Source organism: Thunnus maccoyii, chromosome 14 (genome assembly GCF_910596095.1).
Source record: "Thunnus maccoyii chromosome 14, fThuMac1.1, whole genome shotgun sequence".
Taxonomy (NCBI): domain Eukaryota; kingdom Metazoa; phylum Chordata; class Actinopteri; order Scombriformes; family Scombridae; genus Thunnus; species Thunnus maccoyii.
This window is the reverse complement of record NC_056546.1, coordinates 6,350,770-6,373,311: the sequence shown is the minus strand read 5'-3', so window position 1 is coordinate 6,373,311 and position 22,542 is coordinate 6,350,770. Positions and strand designations below refer to the sequence as shown.

Here is a 22,542-nt window from a genome sequence, read left to right as displayed (position 1 = left end):
GGGCTGCAACTAACAGTTATTTTCATTATCAAATAATCTGACAATTATTTTCACGATTAATCGTTTGGTCTATGAAAAGTCCGAAAATTGTGAAAAACTACTGTTACAATTAGCTAGTTAGTGATGTCTTCAGATGTCTTATTTTGTCGGACCAACAGTCCAAAACCCAAAGATTTTCAGTTTAATATCATGTATGACAAAGAAAAGCATCAAATCACCACATTTAAGAAGTTATAACAGCAATTATCATTATCAAAACAGTTGCAGATTAATTTCCTGTTGATCAACTAATCGATTAATTGTCCAATCACTGCAACTCTACAGTAAACTAATTGCAGGATAATACAGTTTTGATCTCATCATGCCAGGGGACAGGAAGTTCAGGTAACTTTCACTTCACAGGTTTGTTTTCAGGAAATGGCTTTTCTTGACAGTTCAAACTTTAAGAAACTTCGACCCCTTTAAAAATATCTATGAGGATAAATTCTATTATTCCGTCCTGCTTTGTTCTAAAGGAAGAATGGTATAAAATATCTGTTTATCCCCCCCGGGCAAGCATTTGCCACAATGTGTTCCCCCCCAGACGTTTCTGAATATATACTGTAATATTATCAGCTTGCTATGACTCTGACCTTTTTTTGTGGTCATTTCTAATGTTGAATGATGGGAATAGAAACTTGCACTTACAGTAAGTTAACTCTCGAGAGAGACTTGCTTCCGCTGTTACAGTTTATTGAAATGAGAAACTGTGGATTACACACATCATGAACACGGCACATCTTACTGAGCATATCAGACATCTGAACGTCATTAACTGCTTATATCTGTGCCCAGGACACAACAACACATGTTCATAATGTTCTTGTGAAGTTTCCTGCTTATCTAATTACCTGTCTTACTGGGAGGGCTTCGCTAACAGTCTACAGAAACTTTTTTTAATGCCGTGCAGCTATTAGCCACAACTGACATCACATATAACTTTTTGTTCCATAAAGCCTCAACGACAAGATGAAATATGAAACTGTAAATTAGAGCAGCAGAGTAAGTTGAATAGATTGATTAAAAAAAGGTTACATGGTGTTTGTAATGTTTATTTTCCTCTTCTAGATGCAGTGGTGAGCTAATCCATTCTCAGGGTGGGTGGACTCTGGTTTCCTGGGAAAAGCTTTTGTTGTGGACAACGTTGCCCTCAGCAGGGTTGGAAGCTGGTAAATCAATGCAGAACACACAGCGGATGATGAAAATGTTGCTTTTTAAAAAGCAGACCCAAGGAAAAACACGGTTTGTCTCAATAATTAACCATACTATCCATCTACATTAACACTGCCCTGCAGCTCCTCAACTGCAGAGGTATCACAAACACTTTATTATTTTGGCTTTTTAATATGATCATTTGTAGATCTGATTTTCCCCCTCACAAATAGCTTGGTCGCCCTTTTCATAGAATGACACATCACTAGTTTTTGATGTGTTTTGAGTGTAGTTCAGACTTTCAAATCATCATAAAACATCAGAACCATCATTATGGATACATATCACTTATATGATTTCAAAAAAAAAAGCCCATCAGCTTCATTCTGAGTTTGATGTGTTTACACTTTTAATGTCAAAGCTGAGTTATGTTGGATGTTTGAACTCTTCCAGGAACATATTTGAAAAAAAAGAACTCTATAAATAACTTAACAAACACATAAATACCTTTATATGACACAATAAATCACTGTTTTAAACAGCACAAATGACTCAGAAAGACCAGAGAGGCATAAATGTAAATGTGTGCCGACTCACAGGACTTCTACCACTGAACAGGAAACAAAGGGAAACATTTTATAGCTTTCTGTTGAGAGAGAGATGGTTATTCTGCCGCCGCTGCTGAAATCTGCTGAAACATAAAATGATGAAATAAGAAGTGAATAATGAAATATGCTGAGCTGGCCCGGGAAATGTTTCATTGCCTCCACCCTACAGACATCATATTACATCATCAGCAAATCCCTGTATTGGATCGAGTCACGCTCTAGCTCCAACCAGGCCTGGAGTCAATCACTTTGGTTCACAATCAATTCTGAGTGTAAACAGGAACTCTGGTGTATTTGTAAAAATCATTAATCCGCAGTTAATTCTCATTAGACGGAGTATGACAGTTTACAGCAGCAGTAAATCCAACAGAAGGAACAAGTGAATTGTAGTTTCTGGGATTTATCATGCTGGAATTGCTTCTAAATATCCAAACCAAACAAAAACGATGGTCTGTTGTTGAGTTTGCATAAGAAATGAAGACACAAAGAGTTGATTTTCTAAACTTTTCCCAATAGATTATGAGCTATACATCAGCTTTTTTTCTCCACATTTTTTAAATTCATGACTGGGGCTATTCCTTCAATATTTTCTTGACATTTTCTGCTTAGTAAGTGAACTTACAGGACTCATCCTCGCTGCTATCTTATTAATTCTAACTTGATAGATATTACATCAAATGATTTGCTATTTCTCTACTCTGATCAACCTGCTAGAATTCATCTCTTCATAATGCAAAGCAGACCTTGTACCTGCTCTGTTCATCCCACGCAGGAGTCCCTCATAAGCAGATCCATACGCGTATGCAAACAAAGCCGCCCTAAGTGGAAACACAACAGGAACGCTACCATATGCGCCAGATTTGCACCCACAGGGCAAAGAGCAGAGAGGACAAGGAGAAACAGATCATTGGAGTATGTGTGCATGTGAGTGTGTGTGTGTTGCGTGTGTCCTTTTGTTAACGCACGGCACTTTTAGCCTCCCCCGAGGGCGACGGTGGCAGAGAGGATAATTTGGCATTCACCGAAGCTCTCTCCAGTGACCTCACGACCCCGTTCAAGCTTCTCTGAAAACAGTCCATATCCACCAAGTGATGTATGATTACCGTCACCGGTCACAACCTCGGTCAAAATTTAGTTCACCTGTGCAGAAGGGAAATCAGGCCAGGGATGAGCAGCTGTGGCCGTCTCATTTGGCAGGAATGACTCGCTCCACTCAGTCTGCCCTGAAAATCTGTGATTTCTTAGAAAGGGCTATCTGAAAAAAAAATCTCAGATTGATTGGTGAGGTTACTAGGCTAGAGTCAGGAGGGAAAAAAAAAAAAAGAGTGAAAGAGAAGGAGAGAGAATTGCAGACATGAGACACAGGCTGAGAGGCTGCATTGGAGATTTCCGCTGATAAACTGCCAAAAGCAGTCTCACAGACTGATTTCATATGGTACCGGGCTTTGTTCTTCAAAAGCCATTGCTGCTCATGTTAACTACCGATGTTTTCTTTTAATTACAAGCAACATTTGCTGGAAATGCAAAACACATCACATCCTGTGTACCAAAAAATGTCTTTGTTTTCAAAGAATGCACGTACATAGTCACAAGGTTATGCTCTGATTATTAAAAAATAAAAAAAATAAATAAATAAAAAAGCAGGTTGATGTCCTTGGTTTTGTTCTTTATCTGAAAGAAAGTCTACCATACATACCTGTAGCATAATCACTCGTGTCGTCTGGTCTTTTCATATTCATGCAAATAACTTGCCAGCTGCAAATGATGAAGTCATGGTGAGATTTTTCCAGATGCAGCCACTATAAAAAAGGAGCTAAAGGACTGTAAAAGTGACTGTAAAAGCAGAAATCTAAAACATTAGCTGTAAATTATAGAGTGCCATGAAGAAGTAACCTCCCCTCCCCACCACCACCTCCTGATTTCGTCTGTTTTTGTATATGGAGATGATAGAGGCCTGCAGATCCTTGGATGTTGTCCTTGGCTCTTATGTGACTTCCTGGATGAGACGTCGGTGTACTCTTGAAGGACTTGTGGAAGGTTCACACTCCTGGGAGGGTTCACTATTGTGCCAAGTTTTCTCCATTCAGAGATAAGGCTGTCACTGTGGTTCTTTAGAGTCCCAGAGCTTTAGAAATGGCTTTGTAATATTTCCCAGACTGATGCATGTCAGTCATCGTCTTCCTCATCTCTTCCTGGGATTTCCTTTGATGGTGGCGTGGTGTGCTGTTTGTTGAGACCTTTCAGCCAAATTGTTGAGAAAGTTCTATTTAAGTGATGAGTAGATTGAACGAGGCTGGCAGTAATTAGACCAGGGTGGGTTTAGTCCAACTGAACCCAAGAAGTTTAGTAGATTTGTGGATTTAGTAACTAGGGGGACAAATACTTTTTCACTCAGGCCTAGTTGGTGTTGGATAACTTCTGTTCTTAAATAAATAAAATTATGAGATATATACAAATGTGGAAGAAAGTAAGTACCTTCAGTCCAAGGCAGTAAAGGAATTAGGACCATTGACACAACTCTAGCATGTCAAACCACCACATATCATTGAGATACTTCAATGATTTAGTGTTGCGTTCCAATAAAGGCTGCAGATATATCCTAACTTTTAGTTCCTATGCAACACAGACTTTCTGTTGAACATTTGAATTCTCAAGCCGAAGCCGAGATAATTTTTCACGGGCTGAGAAGTGACTCCTCGTGATGAATATACTGCACTTAATGTATAAAATCGGTCGTGCTTCTTTACAGGAAACGTAAGATATCACATAACAGGTTATGTAAGGTTAGTGTTGTGTTTAAACGGAAAGCGTTTCAGCCACGTTCATCTCACACGCATCTGATGGCACTACACAGACGATGTAATGAAAGTTTCACATGCATAACACATATGTTTACATTTCAAGTCTATGCTCCTCTGTTTTACATATGTAATGTAAGGGGGTAAGAGGTGCAAAACACAACATTGGACAAAAGACAACAACAAAACAGAAAACACATTTCACAAAACAGTAACGATACATTGTGAATTGTTGTGTTTTGTACCTCAGAGCCACCGTAAGCCTCCACCAAAAAGTGTAGGCTTACAACACATTGTTAGTACTTAGGTCAAGATTCTTAATTTACAGAAACAAAAATGTCATTGTGTCATGAATATGTACAGTACATTTCAGTATATAAAACTGTAAATAGTGCACAGATTACTGTTGGTATCACATACATCAGAAGAAGCCTGCTGCTCAGAGAGAGAGGTGTTGATTACTTTATTCAAAGCAACAGCGATATTCAAATGCAGGGTATCATGTAAACATCTTAAACGGACCTCAACCAGAATATATGTCAAATTACTGTTCCCTTCTCCAGACATGCAGTCATAGCCGCAAATAGAGTAAAATAAATGAGACATAATGAAAAACAGACTTGGACGGAGTTAAAATTAGACACAGAGAACTTCTTAACCTCGCTGACTTTATCCAAAGTATTTGTACAGTAATGGTGCCAGATTGTGTAGCCCTTCCACTAATTAGACCTATAACCTTACTGCAGTCATTACAATCAGAAACCTTCCCACAGTGCAACACACACTCCGTCCAGTCTAGACATCCTCTTACCTCCATTTCCTTTCATTCCCGTTTCTCCCTTTCAGTTTAACTTCCATACTTCCTCATCCTCTATGCATCTCTCTCTCTCTCTTTCTCCTCTGTCTTGCTCTCTCTTTTTCTCCAAACCCATCTGTTATAAATCACCATAATGATAATGGAGTCTGATGTACACACACTTAACATACTGAACCCACTGACAATGGCTTTCACTCTTTAATTCACTGGTCCTCATCCAAGTGAAATTGCCATTCACTCTCTGCGGTGGTGCTTCTGCACCAGGTCTCCCTGTCACTGAAATGGGAATTTCACAGCTTAACTGTGGTTTTGCTTTTTGTGTTTTGCCTTTTAAGTTTTGCAAACACTGACTCCAGACAGAAAAGCAACTCAAGGCGCCACCAGTGAAAGCTGAGAAAAATTAAATTTCATGCGATTGTGCTAGACAATGTATGTGCAACAAACGAATTGATTGGATAGTGACATAAAACCAACTATATAACATCAAACACCTAGTTGTCCTCATCATGATTGTAGCTAAAAATTGTCGAATTGAAAAGCAGAAAATAAAAACGAATTTTTAGCCACCGGGTTGGCAGGCAATGTTTTTTTGCAAAAGCTAAATCAAACAGTAGCTGACATCAGTTGGGTGCATTAATAGGCTCCATTAACAAATGGTTTATAAAAACATGGTCTTGATTGTGGTGTTTGCATAAAACTAGCATTACTGCAACAGTCAAGGCAGCGCTTAGGATTCAACCAGCCTATCCTTGCAGCAGTCTGAAGATCAGCATGTATCTGGTGTGTGTTTGCTTAAATTGCATAAAGAGATGTGTTTATTCAAGAATATGCAAAACCCTAATTTGAAAAATGACTCATGTAGCTGCAGCAGAGTGTGACGTTGCAGTGTTATTATTCCCCTCTTCAGGAACTGCCTGTGACTGCTTGAACCCTGCAGAAAAGTCGCTTAGTTCTACATAATAATGAAATACTTCGGCTGGATTCCAGCTTCCATTTTTCAATACCTATAGATGGATTGTTTATCCTTCTAGGGAGAGTTTACTATCTCATGTAACATCAGTTTAAAACGTCCACCATGGGAATGAGGTCGACTCTTTCATTGCATTCCAGTGTGAATCTAGGATGTGCCGTAATTCGATTTTTCACTTACTTGGACACAAGAAAGCCAGTGTTCAGTTGTAAAGACGGGCCTCTTCTGTTTTACCACACATACAGTAAGCGTCTTTAAATAGTTTTTGGACCACAGTACCTTAAAGTTTCCAATGCATTTTAGAAACAAATTATGACTTCATTGGCTTGTTTATCCCACATGACAGCAATCCTGAAAACACAGCAGACATATTTCATGGTTTATTTAGATATGGGCAGATTTTAAATTATAGGGTGGAGTATCATACAAAAGAGCGAGGAACCTAGTGTTTCTCTGAACTGGTGATATGAGGCGTATTCAGGAGCGTAGTATAACTTGGGAAACTCTGTTAAACTGTGCTGTATATTTGTTAATTCTTGTAATTGTTGGACACAAACTTGAATCTTGAAAGGTTCATTTGCTTTGCCTCTGAAATCTTTATGTAGTATGAAGAAGTACACTAGAACAGATCCATTCCAAGCAAAAAGTCACTATTGCAGCAAAGATTTTGAATTTGTAATGATGATTCATTAATTGCCCTAATCCCATTGATGTCTGTGTTAATATTTTACCATCCATGAATTGCTTTACTGAATATTAAACAGAAGTTTTATTCAAAATTGCCAACATTAAATTTAGTTATGGTATAAACATGGTTTACAGCTGCATCTACATATCTGATGAGTTAGCTTACTGTAGGAGGTTTAATGAAGTCTTTACCTGCCAAAATGGATCATGTCAAAGACTGGTCAGACTGGTCAGACTGGTTAATGTCAGCAGACACAAACATCAAACAAAATACTTCAATATGATACAGTTTTGAAGCATCATGATGTCTAAGCTCTGTTTCCTGGTGTTGTGTGATCCTTGCTGATTTTTTTTTCCATTTTTAAAGTCAAGCTTTGTAATATAAAGAAACATTTCAAGGAAAAAGTAATGATACAAGATAAACATAAGCAATTAAGTGCTTTATATCTGGTAGAAATTAGGTATCTGCTATTCAGAGCTTCACAATGAGAAGACGGCCTTCTCTCTGCTATCAACCGTCCACAAAAACAACTTGAACAAAGCTTTTGCTGAGACTGTCAGGCTACTGAAAATCTTCATAAAAATTCCCATGACAACATCTGAGTTAGAAAGGAGTTTCTCCACTCTGAAGAGAATAAAAACTTTGCCATACCATAACGACTCAATGCGCCGGCCATGCTCTCAATTGAGAATGAGCTGATTGAGCAGTTATAGTCCTTGAAAAGTTTGCCCAGAGAAAGAACTTCCCTGCTTCCATTCTCTTCGAGTCAGCTTTGAATTGGTGAGTAAAAAGATTTTTTAGTTTATCTTGCTGTTAAAACATGATATGCATGTATTTGTTGGGTCAATTTCCCAGGCTGGAAGAAGTTATGTTGCATCAAAGGCTTGGTGCAAAACTCACTGCTGCTGAACTGTTTCATTCAGTGAGTAGTGACATACTTATTTGCTTTTAGTCCTTCCTCTTGCATTTACTTAAAACACGTGTTTCTCTGGCAAATGCCACTTCCCTCCTCCTCCTCCTCCTCCTCCTACTGCTGTTCTTCAGCTTGCAAACAGCTTTTGTATGACACATTGCCATATTTGATCTAGTCCTGCAGGGTCCTGTAGTTATGCCTTAGAAGAGTCCAAATATTATTATTTTTGGATGGATATGAAGCACTATGTCAAATTGTAAAATCATGTAATTTTCTGGTCATGCAATGCTGATTAAGGCTTATGCTGACTCAGGACAGAATGAACTCCTATTTTAGGGAGTGGAATACAGAAGAGATAAAGACTTTAATAAACAGTATCGTGGTTGTGCGACACAAGCATAATGTCTCTCCCAGTTAATCTACTTACAACAACGCATGGCTTATGATTGACACTGGTTGATATATTATCTACTGTATCATTGTCCCTCCCTGTAGCTCATAGTTTACCTGGTCCAGTGGCGGGAGCTTCTGAAGTGAATGAAAAGAAAGTGAACTGACCCCCACTCAGGCGCATGCAAGTCTATTTGTGTCCTCCATAATGATCTATATCCCAAGCCTTATTCCAGAGACTAGACACAGGCGATAAATCCTGGTTAAACTTTGTCCTTCCTCTATTCACAGCGAGACAGGGTGCATGATGGACTGTGTCTCTCTGCTATACAGTCCTCTATCCCATCCCTCCCTCATTTACTTCATCTGCTCCTCACTTCATTCATCCCGCTTTCTCTATCCCTCAACCCTTGCCTTTTTCAACCCTCTCTCCATGCATCACTTGCCCACTCATCCCTCTCTCTCTCTCTCTTCCCTTCTTTTCTCTTCTAACTCCCACTTTATCTCCTACCCACCCATCTTACCTTCATTTTCTCCCTCCCTTACCATCTCTTTATCTTTCCGTTGAAAATAGCAAGTGCTGGTATGGTGACAATCTAAGCAATGTTCATCCAGGCGTCTATCCGTCTTATTAAACATATAAGACTCTCCGGTGCCCTGTTGTGTTTTCAGTCCTCCTGCTTACTGAGTTTGTAACAACACCAACAACCAATCTTTAGATCTCTCCCAACACTCGTTACATTACATTAAAAAAAAAAAACTGCATCACATCACAGCAGAGTCCTGCACTGGTCCAATTTTGAAAATCTGCACCCACAAATCTTCATTCCAGAACCGACCCGCTACCTGCGGTTATCTCTGAAACCTGCTTACTGGGTTATGGCCTTTTTTGTCCTCCGTTTTGGTGGTTTGAGAGTTGTGTTCTGGAGGTATCTCTCAACTGATGCAGCACTTGTGCTCCTGCAGCTGTCGATGTGGTGTTTCCTTAGCAGCGGCGTGCCTAGCTGATACTTTTTGCCACTTTTTGGCATGCAGCAAAGCCACTGAAAATGTTATTCTCACATTACTCTGATCACATGGAATTTCTCCCATGCGTCCGTCTCGGCCTTCAATGATTTATTCTCCACAATTTTGTATTCAAAACTTAGGTCATCTATTTAATTTCATCAGTTACTTGAGCGGATGTGAATTAAGGTGTGAAAGGTTGTTTCAGCTGGATGTTTTAAGAACATTCTGCTTTATTTTCATTTCAGTTTTATTTCATTTTTTTTCATTTTCTTGTTAATTTCACCCACTGCCTGCCTGCATTTTGTTCATTTTTACCATCATTGTGTCCATACTTGTGAATTCATGAAAACATATTCTTTTTTACCGGTTACACATACTGTTTGCGGATCCCGTCGAGTACTGCATCACAGTCTTGAGACTGCAAAAGTTATGAACCATGAACCGATTCCCTGCAACATTTGCAAGATCTTGGAACATTTTTGATCACTCACATTTTTCCACAAGAAGAATAAGTAAAGTTTATAGAATTACTTGCAATTTCTGCACACTTAACTGGAACTGGGCACTTGAACTTTATAGGATTGTCAGTAAGTTTTTACAGCTGACTTGCAACTTGCAATTCTTAGCAATATAAAACAGTCACACATTTTAGTGCAATTTTTGCGTTTTCAGCTGTAATAATCGCAAAAGCCTCTACGATATCCTAGAGAAACTTCTAAACTTAGAAGTTGTGACTGGTTCTCCATCTCCCTTCTCCTCCTTCCCAACTTCTTGCCATTTTCTCTTCCCCTGTCTCTTTTCCTATTTAGCTAGCAGACACAACAAAACAAACTCTGGCCATGGTCCAGGCGGGCTGGTGAAGGAGAAGAGATGTCTGTGTAACAAATGACAAAGTGTCAACACTAGGAAATAGCTTAGCTGGACCAGTGTGTGTGTGTGTGTGTATATGTGTGTGTGTGTGTGTGTGTGAGTTTGGGGAAATAGTCTGACACGCTTGATTACGCTTCAGCCAGTCAGCCAGCCGCTACAGTCTGGCAAAGTTCGACCTTTCAGGGCCACCATAGATATAGACACAGAGAGAGAGGGAGGAACAGATAGAACATGAAGGTGAGTCAAAACGAATAAACACAGATCAGATGCCGGTGATATCCACAGTTCACTTGTATCTCCAATTTGGGATTTTAGTCTGACAGCTGGCCTTTACTCTCACCTGTGCAAAATGCAATTCATGACCCTTGAAACAAGTCAAGCCACTGAAGAACGTTTCCAAAAACAGACCTCAGCATCAATCACACCACTCAGACTTTAAAATATGTGGTTTGTAGGTCTGAGGTTTCTGCTGAATGCTGACAGTGACAAAGCTAAAGGGTTTCTTCTGCCAAAGCCTAATGACACAAATGGAATGACCATCATTAGAGATGCATAAATCTGCATCACTAATTTTTGCTAATGCCCCTCTATTTGATGTAATCCAAAAAATCTTTCTCTTCTTCTTCTTTTTCTACTGGTGTCATCTTTGGTACTAAGTGGTCATTTTGTTAGTTATGTTCTGTATCTCCCAGAGATCACTTGACAACTATGTCAGATGCGTTCAGTCCTGTGATGTCTTATCTATTGAATAAGTTTGAGACCATGTCCACACTTTGCCGGCTAAATCCATAAATGCATCTTTTTCTCTCTATTTTGACCCTCCCTCCAGAATAAAACTGCATTTCTCCCCAGAAAAGTGACCTTTTCCATAAGTGTGAAAACGCCGGCTGTAGTGTATACAGAGAAAACTGAGCTTTGGAGAAACGCTGTCATATCTATGACAAAACAGATGGCGGGTGTAGGATCGGCGTTTCATTGGATGAGGAACAAGAACAACAATGTGGTGGAATGCGGTGGACGGCTTCATGCAAGTGCCGTCCTCTTTATTGTCTGCTTTGACAGCTTGATTAGAGTTAAACATAGCCATCCGTCACCTTTCTCTCACTGAAATTGTTGTTATCTGCTTGCAGTAAACATAATGTCAGGAAGTCGCCGCGGAAACCGAAATAGTCTACCATTTCCTCTTCACTGTTTTTTTTTTTTTTTTCGGTGGCTGACTTGCTTGTCTGTCCTCTAAGAATGCCCATTAGGAGGAGAATTACTCATTTTGGCCTGAAAATGGATTTTTAGAATTTAGCCAGGAGGGTCAATAAAGGGTCTTTTTCTGTTTAGCCCAAATATCAATCTTTAAAAAAATGTTTCCAGTTAAACTGCTTTTCCTGCTTCTAGAAATATAAAAACACATTTCCTGTGCATCAGAGGATTTTTTTGTGGGTGAACACAGTCATCAAGTTGTCTAGAAAAGCAAATGTGCGCATGTGTTTGACATTAATGCACATCTCAGGTTGGTGTGGTTACCTGGGTAAACTACAGGAAGCCCCCGCCCTGTACGATGAGAGTCAGAAAGGGATGAAGAAAGGACGACTAGAGGAGAGAGTGATTGAAAACAAGAGAGGGGAGATGAATACACAGAGAAAAATGAAAGAGAGCGAGCGATGGGGCTTTGGCTAGCAATAATTGTGTTGAATTATTCAACTGACTCCAAAGCTGGAAGGAGCACTGGAGCACTTCCTCCTCATCTGCGTGTATGTGTGTGTGCACGTGCATTTGCTACTATCATGTGCTTATGTAGATTTGTATGCTGTGTGTGTGAGAAGGGAATCTGGTGTGCGTGTGCGTGTGTGTGTGTTTCCCTCATAGAGTTCATGGTATCCAGTCAGCGTCCTCTAGAAGGAGCTACTCACTCTTCATTAATGAGAGGTGCATGGATGTGTCAGGTTACATCACACACACACATAAACATGCTTCACATACATACACACAATACATCTCACATTAACCCAATGAGACACGACTGTATTGTGAACACACTGTTGTGAACTCTACAGCAGGCCCGGACGGCATCGTGTTCAGTAACACCGACAGACAGAAGCACGCAAACACACACACACGCCGATACGTTACGTGCAATCAGAGTCTTTATTAGTCATCTCCCATTGATCAGCTGCCTGCTGCATTTGCCCTTCAACGCCAACTTAACTTAGGTTTCCCATCCGTCTCTGTCTCTCCGTCTCTCCACCTCTCTGTTTCTTGGACGTTAACACGGTTTCTGTTTCACATCTGTCAGCCGAGCTAGCGAAAGCGTGCGGCCTCGTTTAAAAGCAACGCCGAGGAGAGAGAAAAAGCCTGGTAATTTGTGTTTCTGTCAGTTATCTCTGGAACATTTTATCAACAGAAAAATAGACTCAAATACAGAGCAATGAGGCAGCATAAAGACACAACATTACCGCACACAAACAGTAGGGCTTTGTGTATCCTTACTTCTTATCATTTTTGTGCGATTTTAGGATCCTCCCATATGTGGCTAATGTTTCGAACAAGGGCGACTCAGATGGGGAATAATGAAGTGTGTTGATAGACAGTACAGGGCTGCAGGAGAGCTTTTATTACTTGCTCATAGACAGACACTCAAGCACTTAGCTAAGACACGGCGAAGGTTTCCTTCAGCCAAAGAGATGAAAATGTGATTTTTAAGTCTCTGTGGCAGAGTTCTGTTCTTTTAATGGCTCTTAATGAAAGACTCTTAATGTCCGTGTAGGGATAGCTTGTTCAGACAGCCATGATATGATCCTACCAGTTGTATACATTTAGTCTTTTTTTTATTGCATGTAAAGTTGGATAATATATGGTGACTTTGCTCTTCCATTAACTAATTCCGCCTCAGCCAGCTCGTTATTCTTCACTCTTTTTTGTTTTTTATCTGTTTCTGTCTCCATGTCGTCTTCAAGGTACAAATGGACCCTTCTCAGGAGATGTGGATTGGCATAAGCACATGAATAATTTGTATCTAATATCCTTTCTCCTCTCAGCAATATAAACACACTATTCCTCAGTGTCTAACCTCTCTTGATCCCCTATTCTCTGACTCTTCTCTCGTTCTTCTCTCACTCAATCACAATCTTTCTTTTTTTTCTCCCCCTCTCCATCCCTTCTTTCCTCCAAGACTTTTAATAAACAGGGTTAGAGAGAAAATGGAAGTGGTTTATTACTCAGGTCCATTATGTTAGCATTCAGTAGATAGGGCCAAAGGGCATCATAATTAATTAAGAAGGCTTTTTTTGTGTGTGTGCGTGCGTGTGTGTGTGTTGTGATATTTAAATATTACACTATGCATTGCTTATCTTACAGGCTACAGTGTGCACAGTACCAGTTAAAAGTTTGGACACACTTTCTCATACTTTCAAGACTGGTAGTGTATATCTTCATACAAGTCCCCATTTACACCTGACCTGAAGAATCGATAATTACAGTTTAGTTTTTATGATGAACTTAAACACATTAACAGTTTATTCTTAAAAATTCTCTGATGATCCAACAAATTATGCAAGTTTCTATGTTGTATTATAAATTAGTGCTTTTCGAAGAAAGCAGTTGAGATATCCTTAAAGATTTCCAACATGAAAATATCTGCGATTTCTAAACTACAGCCTTCGCCTGGCATTTCATATAGACAGCATTTTATTAGTTAATTGATTAGACAACAGACAGAAAATTAATCGGAAACTATTTAGATAACTGAATAATCGTTTTAGTCTTTTTTAAGCAGAAATGCCAAATATTTGCTGGTTGCAACTTGTCAAATTTGAGCTTTTCTTTGTCATACATGATAACAAACTGAATAGCTTTTTGTTTCAGACTGTTGATCCAACAAAACACCACGAAAAAAAGGTTTCAACTTTAAATTGAAGAGAATGAGCTGAAATGTACAAAATATTGACCAGGAGTAAACAGTAGTAGTGTGCAATTAATAATGATAATAATAATAATTGCGTTAATGTAAGGCGCCATGTTCAATCAAAGCTCACACATATGCAAATATAAGATAACATTAATATAATGTGTAACGTCCATGTTGATGGGGCCAGCTGCAGGCAGGAAGAAATTGCTCTTTCCAACATTTTATAGACAAAACAATTAATCAAGAAAGGTAATTGGCAGATTATTTGATAATGAACATAATTGTTAGTTGAAGCCAACACTGAAACTTCACAAATGAGGCTCATCACTTCGCTCTGTGATTGTTTTGTGAACACATTACATGTTTTAATGTCAAGTGTTCAGCACAAACGCTGACATTTCACTCACGAGAACTTCAGGCTGAGACATCTGTTTGTTCCTTGGTGTATTTAAAAGCTTTCTGCAATTTGCAAATATGTTAATATCCATATTGTGTCAAGTGTTGACATTTTGGGTAAATCCTGCAAATTGCAACACCTGCCTGCCTCACCTGGCTCAAGTAGGCACAGGAAGTGGAAGAGCTTTGAACTGGCAACTATTAATGATAAAATGATGCATCAATTAATATCTCACTGATGATGAAACATTTCTAGAAACTAAACTTACTGTATGCATCGATGTCCCAAAGACTAGACCAATACTAGCTTAGCATTTAACATGTTTTGAAACCTTTTTTATTATCAGAATGTTTCAGAAGTTTTCGAGTGTCCTGACTTGTTGTTGTCCTGCGTCTGCTGTGGTCTTCAGATAATGAACGGCGGTGGAGTGGACACAGCCGAACAGCAGCTGAACTGCGTGTTACTCAGCAGACCAGACGCTTTTAACCTCCCAGCAGGCAGGCTGAGGTCCATGCAAGCACATTAACTCTGAAATGCACTTACGTGAGACCTCCTCAGATGAGACAGGATTCCACATTTTAGAAAGCATATGCTCCCTAAAAATAAATTCATGCCACCTTAAAAATTGAAAGAGGGGTATGTGTATATCTTTCAATCCAGTCAGAGGGAGTACTTTTGGTTATTTTCTGCAGTCTTGCATTTTCTTGTCTGTGCTCCACAGTTTTTTTAGTGCAGGAGTCCGTCACCATCCAACCCTGCAAGACACACTGCCACAGAAAGTGAGGGAGCATCATAATATATTATTAGAGAGGCATTATGTATAAATACAAGTAAAGTCTGGATTTTAATGGCATACTGAATGGGTAAGCCTGCTGAGACTTTTTTTTTTTTTTTTTACCCAAGGACTCACTGTTTTCTTTCTCTCTGTCTCACTATCTCTTCGTCGGGGGATTTGTCAGTCATCTCAGTTTTTTCAGGTGTTACTGAGGACACAGGGAGGTGAGAATGAGGAAGGGAGGCAGAGGAGACGGCGTAGGGGGAGAGAAGGATGGGCTGCTGGATGAACAGGGTGGGTATTGTGTCTTTTTGTGTCATTCCTAACACTACACGTGTACAGAAGAGACGGAGAGACACTATCTGCAAAAATGGCAGATGCACAAGTAAATATTTCTTTTGGCAGCTTCAGGACAAGACGTATGACTTAAGGACTGATTGTAATGGTTAATGTTGACATGATACCAGAAAACATACATCACTGGTTTTACATTTAATTCTAAAAAAATGTGTTGCATATTTGACGTGAAGCTTTTTGTGGTAACTTCTCTAAAGGTGTGCCGGTTGTTGAGTGTTCCATCCTCTCTTCTCTAAAAAAATCATCCCATAAGTGGCTCCTGATACTAATTATGTACCAGTTTAGGTGTACTGGGATCCAGTTCAAGACAAGTGCAGTCTGAAACTCTGCAACTTTGCAACTTTGGCAACCAAAGAAAAACTGAGGAAAAATTCTTTTAGGACCTAATTCTCACAACGTGGCTGCTGCTACGACCCACGTCTACAAAGCAACCAATCAGAAGACAACCTGTAATGACACATACATTTTGTAAGTGCGGTTTTTGAATAAAGTTTTTTAATCCACACTCGTTCCCCTTAATATGTCCATGGCACATAAAAAAAAACCAAAACGATGGAGGTGAAACAAAAAGGACGTTTATATAACTTTGCTGCATTTTCAAAACACAGAGCAGCTGCAGACGGATGATGCAGGCTGATGATCTGCTTCTGCTTTTGTTTACTTTCTTCTGTTTACATCGTAGCGCTACAATTCACCACACATTTAGTGCACAATCTGATATCGCACAGTCTGACACAGATTGCAGCCGAAATTTTATTCGTCCCATCTTACACAGTGTGACGTACAATAAACTTGCACAATCGTTGATGTTGCACAGTCTAAAGGCACCTTCACACTTTGTCCCAGTTTCATATTCCATACTAAGTGTATACAGTTTACACTATAATATCAATTGCCAAAGTATACTCTCTTAGTTTACAATACGTATATAGATATCAATGTATTTAACAGTTTTGATGCAGTGTTTGCACCAACAGACATCCACAAACCCACCTTGTGAACTTATAACATCACTGACAATCAGTATTAACAGGTGAAGCAAGTTTTTTCCAAAGATATTTTTGCAGCTGTGAGTAGCTCCTCTGGTTCCTTTGTGCGTTGCATTGTGGAACAATAGTGTTACTCAATAGCCCACTCAAAAATGAATGGTAATAATCTGTATAATTAGTTTCTGTGAGTATACTTCAATGTTTGCCCAATATCGATTTTAATTAATTAAAAATATGAATACATTTTTAATTGACCAAAATTATGAATAAAATTATGAGCTCTGCTACTAAAATTTCACATGATCATTAATATCAATGGGCTACTAATGATTTTTACTTGCACACTGTGCAAACACAATAACACCCTACATTACCATGGAATTGTTTTGAGTCATCCTACCTCTCTCTTCATTCTTCAAAGGACATCTGCATGAAAGGTACTGTTATAAGAGTAGCGTAGCTCTGTTAAGGAATAAGGCAGTGCGTAGCGAGTGTGTAGTTGAGCGAGTGCAGAGAGAGAGCGGCAGAAAAGTGACGGTGAATGTGAGCGGAGCAGAGGAAAAGGTTAGCAGTAAGGTGTCAATCTAGCAGTAAATGTACAGTACAGGCTACAGTGTGTCAGTTAATAAATGCCACAGCTTCTCAAGACCAAGAAAAGACTCGTCTATTGAAGGGGGTTAGCCCCAAAGTTAGCGACAATGTGTAGACCAGGCTCACTTAAGGTGGACTGACCTTTAAGGTGGACCACCTATTATCATTTTAGTGTCAATCTCAACTGCTCTTCCATGTCTTCCGAGTTTTTGATCAGCGACACCACCCCCTTAACCCCCACTCAGCACCCCCTGCCCCAAAGCAGTCAACCTGGGGGAAACACTGTACTTAATTTAGTCACTTTTCCTGTACACACACTTACTGTAAAACTTGCTTAGGATTGGTATGTAGTCAGTAAAGATACAGCTTTATACTATTATTACTTACTACTGGATTACTACTATGGCTGTTTATTTAAACTCTTTATCTCCTTGTCCCTCTTCTTCTTTTTCTCATCATTCATCCCCTCCTTCTCCTTTGTCTTCCCGTCCTTCTCCTCCTCCTCCTTCTTCTCACTTCTCCATTCATCTCGGTTAGCACCCCAAGAGTGATACTCAAATGAAATTCCAACTTGCAGAACACACTTGGTGGAAGACTTGACTGTCTATAAAATCCAATTCTTAATTCAATCTCATGCAACAGCACTGAAGTTGCATCGGCATTCCAGTAATTTTGACAACACAAATGGATATCTGGATGGAAACATGGAGGAGGGCTAAATGGATGCAAAGCATGATTAGAGGGAAAGATGGAGATGTGCATTGGATAATGGATGGATGGATGGATGGATGGGGGGACATGGTGTATACTGCACCAGAGAAAAATGGGTTAAGGCAGCAAAGGAGAGAGGGAGGGTGAGACACAGGCGGAGAGAAAGCTTTTTGCAACCTGCCACTAGAGACATCACAGTTTTTCTGCTCAGGGGGTTTTCACTCGTTAGGAAGAACAGCTTTGTGTGTGTTTGTGTGTGTATGTGTGTATGTGTGTATGTGTGTGTGTGTGTGCGCGCGCCCAACTAAGCCTCAACATGTTAGCACTGCCGGGACTTCCTCTCTCCTGTCATCTTCTGCTCTTCTCCCTGACTTTTGTCTTTGTCTTTCTTCTTTTGATGTCACTTTTTGGTGTCATTGCACATGCCTTTTTCCTCCATTCCCTTCTTCTTTCCTTTTTCTTCCTCCTCCTCTTATTGCCTTGCAGTATGCAAAAGTTAGAAAGTTCTGGATTGTTTGTTTTTTTGTTTCTTTTTTTTCCCCCCCTATGCCATTAGGTCCATATCCTCTCCCGTTACACCTGAGCACCTCTGACAGGCTGTGAACACTCAAAGAAAAAGCTTCACTGTCAATAATGGATTAAACAACATGCAAAAAGGAGTATAATGTATAAGGAAAAGGATGAAATAAATAAAAGAATAGAGGTGGGTTTTTTTTTCAGTAGTAGCTGCCACCATGAAGAAAGAGAAAAAGTAACATTGCACATGAATACTGTTGAATATTGAGTGACAGTAGCGAGGGAGAGGAGAGGCAGATAGAGAATAAGTTAGGGTTTGATGTTCCCCTAAAGAAAATGATGTCAGGTAACTGTCTCGAACAAGCTTCACGCCACCGAGTCGGGACTATTTGTCAAACATCAAAAATGCGCAGAACAAGGAAGGATACCTCGGCTTGGAGGGTCGTGGCACTTCAAGAGATGAGAATGAGATGGACTGTGACAGGCAGACAGATAGATAGACACGCAGAGCAGACATGGTACAAAATTGGTTGGTGGGAGGTAAAATTTACTCAGACGCGGGTCATGTCAAACAGGGCATCGCGAAGACAAATTGCATTTTTCAAACACCTCAGCCAGACTTCGGCAGGTTTAGTGCACCGAGCAGCCTGGTTTTATGAGAGCTGAAACTTTATTTGAGAGATGAATTTCCACTCTCCTCCCGATGCCTTTGCTCCCTCTCTGTGCTAGACTATCTCTTCAGGTTATGGTAGAAGTGATCAATAATTGGAAAAGGTAAAAGTCTAAAAAATAAATTAAAAACCCCTCTTACCTGCTCTTGCGTTTCAAAGAATTGATTCTTTTTTTTTGTACTGTGAGTATGATTGTTACAGTAGTCTTCAGTAGTCTTCTTTGAAACAGACGACATTAATTAAGTAATCAAATAGGTCATTTCACCCACATTTTATAAATACATTTCTGTAAAAGATGTTTTTCATTTATATTAGCCATGCAGACAGTGTCAGCTTTAAGAGGACGTATCTGGGGCTCTACTGGTATATCTTTGCATGATTTACAGTTTTAAAAACTCTTTATTTATCTTATACTGGTCCTTTATGCAGCCCCTCAGTTCAGCCTTTTTAGCACTTGTCTCTTTAAGGCCCACTCTGTTCTGATTGGTCAGTTTCAGGTCACTCTCGTCAGACTCCAGCCGGCTCCGGAGGCAACATAAACAAACAGTTGTAGTCAGATTTCCCTTCTTTTTCCTATTCTTTAATATAAATATATTTCTCAAATACATCTGATCCGAAGTATGTGAGTAGACAACGTGAACAATCGGTGGAACAACCTTAGCAACAGAGGCTAATTGGACATTGGGCATGACCGTGTTTATCATGGACATCCAACATCATAACAGTTTGTAAATGACATAAGTTCATGTTAAAAAAAAGCATGTTATGTCCCTTTAAGATATGTTTTTTGGAGGTAAATGGATTTCTGTTTTTGGTAAATTGTTGACAAATTACATCACATGTCTCTATAGGAACTTTGTCCTGGTTGTCCTTACTTGTCACTTTCATTTTTTACCTCTGCTCCGTTATGTCATCCATACAATCTCTCCTCCTCCCTTCAATCTCTCACCCTCTATCTCGACCTTTTGTCAAGGTCATCTCTTCTGTCATTACCTCTCTTCTTTTCTCCTCTTGTCCTTTTTACCATTTCTGCTCTTCTGCCCCACCCCGGACCTCCACGCTCACACACACACACACACACACACACACACACACACACACACACACACACATCTGTAGTATACTTACAGGAGACATATACATTTGACCCTCAATGTGCAGTATTGTCTGATTCATAAGGCGTCTGTGTCCATGTAGGTTGGAAAAGGAATCCTCCTCTTCGCTCTCTCCCTCCTCTCCCTCCTCTCCATATTGATAGAGAGACATTAACAGTTGTATAAGAGCACAAGAAAAAGGAAAGTGGCTGCATGTAATGGGTACTGTTGACTTCTATTAGAGCAGGAAACAGAGCAGGCGCAGTATTTTTCTCTACATGTGGTTACAATTCAAATCAGTTCAGTTCTGTACAATTTGATATAATTTGAGTCATTTCAGCACAGTGGGGATCCGCTTAATGTGATTCATCAGCAGTAGGAATTTTATGTGGGTTTAGTTCATTGTGATGTTTTCTTTCTTTCTTTTTCTTTCTTTCTTTCTTAGTCATGAATGGATTCTGACTCTGGGTGGATCTACACAATATTGAACTAAATATATTCATCAAATGCTACACAGGTGAGGAAAGAACAGATGATATTTGGGGGAGGAGGAATATAAACTATGACAACCGTGTAAGAAATAAACATGGCCATATTTGTTTCTTAGCCAGATAAAAACATCAAAGTAACAAAAAAAGCGAGTGTGATTGCATGTTTAGTCTTATAAAGGACACTAAGCTATTACACCAATAACTTGAAACTGTGACCTTTTAAAAAAGCACCTAAAACTGTAATTATATTAACTCCACATGGCTATCAATACAAAAAAAGTCCAAAACAAAAAATAAAAACAACAACATAGAACAATATATAGGGATTGGAAACCTACTTTAATTAATACAGCCTAACTCAGTTTATGAAGAATCACCTGTTTTCACGGCTTCCGATTTTTTTGTCTGTTTTACAGCCGTTAACACACCATGAAAAGAGACTCAGCTTCTGCAACCGCTGCCAGTATTCCCCCAGCTCTACTGCTTGACATAATGTTGCGTATCAAACACCGTACACCATTGCTTTTGGCAATTTAACCTTCTTTTATAGCTTAAAATGTGTGAAACATCACCCGCACAACACATTCGCTAGCGATAAAACAGTTAAATTAGAGAACCATTTTAATAGGAAAGAGCACGTAAAACATCTCACTGACAGGTTATATTTGCGCAGTGTATGTCAATTTATGTATTTATGAACGCTTATGTTTCAAAGTACTGGAATATCTGAGAGAAAATAAAGGAAAACGAGGCCATGTTTCCAGGCAATCAGTAGTGTTCCTTGTGTGTCACAGCCTGTGTATGACATTTTTTTTTCTCAACTGACATGATGATTGAACTTCCCAAGAAAATACAAGACAGGGGTGCTAAAATCAGAGGAGGGTGATGGGTGAGAAGAAGAAAAAGAAACTAGAGGGGAAAAGGGAATTAAAGGAGCGAGCTGAAGCCTTTGCAGATACAGTAAACGAGGTTTTGTTAGATTTTTTGTCAAATTTCTTCAAAGATAAGCAAGTCATGAGCAGATGTACAATATGTTTAATCTGTGAGGAAGACACTAAAATAATGAAAAAGTAAAATAGAAGAAAAATTATAGAAAAAGTGAGAAGTTACCTGACAGTGTAACTGCTGTGTAATGAGAATGGGGTGACAGACTGGGGCGAGGGGGGGGGGGTTAAGGAAGGAGGTGACTGCAGAAAGTGAGGGTTTAAGGAGGAGACAGAAACAGAAAAGATGGAGGCATGAGATGAGGAGAAGAGACAGAGACAAGTGCATTTAAACAAATTAAAAAAAGACTCGGGTGTTATGGGTAAAGAAGCAAAAGAGTGTGAAATAGAAAGAGTGGAAAAACCGCCAGGAGCAACGGCAGGTTACACATGCGAGGAGGTTTGCTGAGACATCCAGCAGGACTCCTGTATGAGGTGGATGGAAATGAAGCCTCATGCATCATACACTTGTTTCGAAGCTGTAATTTGCATAGACAGAATGGATGATACATTATATGCACTGGACATTGAGCTGGTTGGAATTTTAAACAACAAAGTCAACCACTTATTGTTTAATGTCAACACTTGTGCAAACACACAATGGCCTGTGATGCTTAGATCCCCTCCAGACATGTTGTAAGATTATGTTAAGCGTCTAATATGTTTTTTCCTCAAAAAAACCTCATTTAAAACCTTATAATGACATCTCCTCCTTCTCCTTCATCGAAAAAAATCCAGAATCTATGAATATGCAAATATTGTTCATTTCAAAAGTTTAACTGCTGGACACAAGATGCCTCCTCTTCCATTCTCAGT

At 39.5% G+C, this 22,542-nt stretch overlaps 1 long non-coding RNA gene across 2 annotated transcripts; it reads left to right on the top strand.

The window, feature by feature from the left end:
- Nucleotides 1–1,140: 1,140 nt before the first annotated feature.
- LOC121912217 lies at nucleotides 1,141–20,773 on the top strand. Of its 2 annotated transcripts, none has more exons than XR_006100033.1 (4): nucleotides 1,141–1,208; nucleotides 14,958–15,327; nucleotides 15,508–15,617; nucleotides 20,698–20,773. It is a non-coding gene; the product is annotated as an uncharacterized LOC121912217 (long non-coding RNA). The 2 variants fall into 2 exon arrangements; XR_006100032.1 differs by lacking the exon at nucleotides 20,698–20,773 and adding an exon at nucleotides 15,878–15,960.
- The last annotated feature ends 1,769 nt before the right edge of the window (nucleotides 20,774–22,542 follow it).